Source organism: Silene latifolia, chromosome 3, assembly GCF_048544455.1.
Source record: "Silene latifolia isolate original U9 population chromosome 3, ASM4854445v1, whole genome shotgun sequence".
Taxonomy (NCBI): Eukaryota; Viridiplantae; Streptophyta; class Magnoliopsida; order Caryophyllales; family Caryophyllaceae; genus Silene; species Silene latifolia.
The window spans coordinates 43,812,583-43,818,582 of record NC_133528.1 but is presented as its reverse complement, the minus strand read 5'-3'; the positions used below and the strand labels follow the sequence as shown (position 1 = coordinate 43,818,582).

At 39.3% G+C, this 6,000-nt stretch overlaps 1 non-coding gene across 1 annotated transcript; it reads right to left on the bottom strand.

Moving 5' to 3' along the window:
• Positions 1-4,397: 4,397 nt before the first annotated feature.
• LOC141650823 (small nucleolar RNA R71) lies at positions 4,398-4,504 on the bottom strand. The gene has a single exon (XR_012546835.1). It is a non-coding gene; the product is annotated as a small nucleolar RNA R71 (small nucleolar RNA).
• Between the last annotated feature and the right edge of the window lie 1,496 nt (positions 4,505-6,000).

Sequence of the window (6,000 nt, the reverse complement as noted above, 5' to 3'; positions counted from 1 at the left end):
AGTTTGGAAGGTCGGATTTCACCTTTCTTTATACCGTTGTGATCCTTGCGTCAAGGGTAAGACCTATATATCATTTTTATAATGTTTCTTTAAAGTTGGTTAAACCCTAATTTGGGAATTGGGGGTTTTGTAGTATGTTATGCTTGGTAGTGATTATATGTTTGTATGTTAGGAGGAGGATTCGTAGAGGAAGCTTTTTGATATCACCGTGAGATCGTCGATTGTTGTGCTTTCCGGGGGGTTTCCCTACTCAGTATTAGTTACATAATGTGTGGTGATTGTGCTGTAATTAGTGCTTATTGATTGGTTTCGTGACGGTTGTTGATTGATTGTTGTTGATGGATGTGATTGTTTGTCTCTGGTTCTCGAGATGCGTTCTCGGCTGAGTGGAGTCACTTGCGGGAGTGGCTTCACGCCCTAGTTTCGCCCTCTGTGGAACCCGCCACGGGAGGGGATGTGCACATTAATGGGACAGGGTTATCGCTCGGTATGATGAGCGGGGCTTAGGTGGGAACGGCTGCGGTCCCCCATTGGCAGGGCTGGTCCAGTGGATAGTTGGTGACGGAGATGGAGTGGAGTGGATGATTGTGTATGATTGTATGAGCTGTATTGTTTTCTGTTCCGTTGGTTATATAATTTATGTAAATAGTACTGACCCCGATTATTGTTTTAAAACCTGCGGTGATCCATTCGGGGATGGTGAGCAGATATTGAGCAGGTATGAGTCGAGTACTGGGATAGCTGGGATGTGCCACGATCTGATGATAGAAGTCTTCCACTGTAGCTTAGTAGTTTTCACAAACATTTCAGTTAGTAAACAGTCAGTTTGAGAATATGTATTCGTACTTTTGGTTTTGGTTTTGAGATTGTAACCTTTCACTAAGTATTTCTATTTAAACGTTGTTTCATTATTGTTTATTTGATTATCATTGCCTCGGGTAACCGAGATGGTAACATCCTTATACCTGGGTGGTCCTGGTAAGGCACTTGGAGTATGGGGGTGTTACAAAGACGATATGCGATATGCCCTTAACTTGTTGCTAGAAACGATCCCCAAATTTCAGTAAAAATGAATTAGGGTTTTGTTTTTGTGGTTTTTAGATGAGAGGCAAGAATGGGAAAAAGAATTAGGTTAAGAAAAATCACCTACTGATCTCCCCTTATAAAACCGGGTATGAGGAGAGAATAGGGTAGATTTTTCTTTTTCTTTTTCCGGCCCATATTACCGAAATTAAGAGAATAAAAATCTCTTTTTTTTCGGTTTTTTGTACTTACCTAAATTAGGATAAAATCCTCTTATTTTTGGTAGTATGCAAAATGTATAAAATGTATTATTTATAAATTGTCATTTAGTGAGGATCGATCCCACAACCTCTTGGTTTGAGTACCCTTACTATTACCACTATGACACATTCATCTTGTTGATTAAATATAACCGATTACATTTAATTACGAATTAACATGTTAATTCGTCCAAGCTAACATTATATACATTAATTAAATATAACTTATTATATTCAATTTACGAATTGACAGTTAATTCGTCTCAACTAATATTATTTAATCGGCATTAAATAATCGTCTCATCAACACATTGACTAACTGTTTAGTCATATAAGGCATCAATGTGATTACATTTCCATAACCACATCTCTCAAACACATCCTATAGGTGTGACCTTTAGGGACCAGTTGATCACCGCCATCTGTATGATAATAACGTCAAACTTTCTAGCAAGCCAACCGTTATTAGGTAATCGTTAATCAACTGATAAAATACGAAGTATAACCTTGTGAACCTTTAAGAGATTTACAAATGTTATCACACTAATTTGTGGAGGACACAAGCTCCAACATTATCTATGCGATTTCCGATTCTAAATGGGTGAGTCCGGTCCAAGTGGTTCCTAAGAAGGGAGGAACCACCGTAGTAAAAAATGATAAAAATGAGCTAATTCCAACTAGAATTGTGATGGGTTGGAGAATGTGCATTGACTATAGGAGGCTAAATCTAGCCACCAAGAAAGACCACTACCCATTACCTTTTATTGACCAAATGTTGGAAAGGTTGGCATGTCACAAATATTTTTGTTACCTAGATGGTTATTCCGGGTTCTTTCAAATACCCATTGATATGTTCATTTTATATATACTTCTATCCCTCATTTTAGCTCGGTTTCTATTGTTTATCGTACTTTAATTAGTATATTGTGAGCTAATCTTGTGTTCTAGGTGTATTGTTTGCATTTGTTACCTTTTGTAGGAATCTAAGCATTTAGAGGCTTTTTCCTATCATATTAGCATACACCAAGTTCACTAAGCTAAGTGGAAACAAGATGGACCAAGCATGACAATGGAAGGTGTTTCCAAGCCCAAGCAAGTGTGTGTGAGAAATGCAAAATGATCCTACAAAGAGCCCAATAAGAAGTCCAAAAATCATGTGGAAAATATCAAAGCTTAGGATGCTCATTTGGATGCTCTTAGAAGGATTTATGAATCATTAACCGGGTGCATTAAGGATCATTTATCGCAAATATTGGATTCCTTCAAGCATTAACCAAGAATTTAAGCCAAAATACCCGGATAACCACGACCCCGATCGGGGCCACCCAACCCCGATCGGGGCCGCATGCACCTTGATTGTTTATGTTTCTTCTTCCTCTCCTATAAATAGGAGAGGCATTCCAAGGCTTAGGAATCGAATTTCTTACGTCTCATTTTATTATACAATAGCCTTAAGCATTATAATCTCTCTCATTAGTTTTCTCATTTTAGTTTACAAATTGTTAAGTCTTCCTTTAGTTTAATCTTTCAACGTTTTGTACTCAAGTTATTGTTCAAGCATTTTGTTATTCAAGCATTTGGTTATTATACATTTCTTCCATACAAGTTCATCTCTTTAAGGTATTCCTACTTATAGTCTACATTTCTATTTAGTTTATGTTTAGTTTATAATTAAGCACTCCATTTAGATTACTTTAGTTTAATTTCTTTTACATGTTAAAACATTTAGTTCATATAAATCACTCAACCATGTTTGTCATTTCTCTTTATATAGTTTACAATTTGCACCTTAACATGAGTAGCTAAATCTCTTAGTCTAAGGGCTAGGGGAACCATGCAAATTAAGTATATAACATGATAAAATAGGTTAATAATAATATTGTTCAAATTGCTTCTATCACATGCTTGTGCCATAACGTTTAATCTTTGTTTAAGGCCTTATTCAATTGATTAAGTTTGTTCATTCATTCTATAAGTCGAGAGGCACGGAATTGAATTAGACTAAGCATGTATAGTAGGACGACCTAGTCATGGACGAGAGTTTCTCTAGGACCCGGTCTATGGTTGACACTAATATCGTAAGGTGGGTGTCTCTAAACCTAAGCAATTGACAATGTTATTAGTACCAAGTTTATCATGATCATATGTTTACCTTTGCATGTGTGACCCGAACCCCTTAGACTCTCTTTTAATCATATAGTTCACATCATAGTTTTATTAGTCAATCAAACAACCAAGTCAAACCAAAAACGAAATCGACCTTGATAAAAATCTACCCATAGCAATTCACAACGTAATTCCCGTTTCCTTGTGGTTCGACCCCTATTACTACATTTACTTGTGTTTAGGGAATTTATCTTTGCATAGGTATGCGATAAGCCTATCAAATTTTGGCGCCGTTGCCGGGGAAACGGTTTTATTGCATTGTGAATTGTCGATTTTTATCTTGTTTTCTTTTGTCTTGAGGAACACTTGTTCCTTGAGACCGTTACTTATCATTTTCCTAGAAATTGTTGTCTTATGCCCAGGTCCTCTCGTAGTGGAGAATTGCTTTCACCGGATTCCAACCCCGAGAAAACCTTTAGGAGAAGACGACATTTTTGGAAGGAAGTGAAAGAAGCCACTTCTCCCATCCAAATTGAAAGTGCTAGAAAGCCTTACTTAGACGATCTAGAAGTTCTTGAAGAGGAGGAGTTTTCTAGTTCATCATCTCCACCACCACCACCATCTACTACCCAAAAGATGGTGAAATTTTTCGATCATTCAAAGCCCACCACGGCCATGCTTCCGGCCGGTATCACCACTACTCAAATCACCGCGCCGGAATTCGAGATCAAACCGGCTTTCATTAGCCTCGTGGAGAGAAAGCAATTTGGGGGAAGTCTTTTGGAGGATCCCAATTTGCATGTGCAAAACTTTTGTGACTATTGCTCCATGATCTGTCAAACGGGCGTCACTCAAGCCCATATAAGGGAGATACTTTTCCCTTTCTCTTTGAAGGACAAGGCCAAGCTTTGGATCAATAGCCTTGACCGCACTGCCATGGGAATCACCAATTGGGAGACTTTGGCTCTAGCCTTCTATCAAAAGTTTTTTCCACCGGAGAAAACTCAAACTTTGAGGAGTCAAATCACCGGATTCCGTCAACAAGCTCTTGAGAGCTTATATGAGGCTTGGGAGAGGTACAAAGAGCTTCAAAGGCAATGCCCACATCATGGGCTAGATGATTGGTTTCTAGCAATAACATTCTACAATGGATGTTGTGCCGAGTCCCGAAGGATTCTTGATTCCGCCAACAATGGGCGGTTTGATCAAATTGACACCGACCTTGCTCATGCCACGATCGAATCTATGGCGGTCCATAATGCACAATATGTCAATTCCCGAGTTGTGCCTTCAAAAGGTAAAGAAGAGTCCTTCAACAACTCCGTTTTGATAGCTCAAATTGCCTTGCTCCAACAACAATTGGCGGAAAGAGATGCTAAAGATTCCCTTCAACAACTCAATGTCGTGTCTTCAACAAGCCAAATCATTGTTTGTGATGGTTGCGGTGGTGCGGGTCATTATGCCGCTCATTGTCGAGCTCCTATCGAAGAGGTAAATGCTTTTCAAGCTTTTAGACAAAGTTCATATCCACCGGGTACATTTTCCAATACTTATAACCCGAATACAAAATTCCATCCGAACTTGTCTTACACTAGCAATAATGTGCTTAACCCTCAACCCCCACCACAAACAAATGCCTATGTCCCTCAACAACAAAAATATGTCCCTCCACCGGGTTATTAAAATCAAAAAAGGCCCCCACAAAACAATTACCAACAAAATCCACCACAAAATACCCAACAAAACAACCAAGGAGTTGGTAAGCTCAAGGGCATGATAATCCAAATGCAAAGGGAATTATTGGCTCAAATTCAAAAAAATGATCAAGCTCATAGTGCCGCGGTCAAGATGTTGGAACAACAAGTGGCTCAATTATCCACTTCTAACTCTCAAAGGAAGAACGGTCAACTACCTCCCCAAGGTGAGCAACCACACGAGACCGTCAATTCTATCTCCTTGAGAAGTGGTACAAACTATGATGGGCCATCCATGACTTTGGATGATGAGGTGGTTGTTAAAAAGGCCAAGCTTGGGGGAAATGATAAAAAGAAGGTTAGTGAAGAGCCTCTTGTTAACGATCGTGTGCTATTTCCTCATCGATTTTTGATACTAAAGAGGAAGAGCAAGCTTGATGCCAAGAATGTTGAGCCCCCATTGGCCGAAGATAATGACAAGGTGATTGTTGAAGAAGTCTCTCCTAATGCTAAGGAGAGTGATGCCGTTTCAAAGAGGGTGGATGCTCCCAATGAGAATGAGAATGAGAAAGATGTGGAGGATGCTCCTCCCAAGGAAGTTGTTCAAATACCATTTCCCCATCGTCTAGCAAAGCACAAGGAGGAAGGTAAGTTCGGTAAGTTTTTAGAAGTTTGTAAGAATTTACAAGTCACCGTCCCATTTTTAGAATTGCTTACCCAAGTCCCCTCCTACGCAAAGTTTATGAAGGAAATCCTCTCAAAGAAGCGATCCTTCAATGAGGTTGAGACCATTGCGTTCACCGAAGAGTGTAGTGCACTCTTACAAAATAAGTCTCCCCCGAAACTTAAGGACCCCGGTAGCTATTCTATTCCTTGCACTATAGGCACATATACCATTGATAAGGCCCTTTGCGACC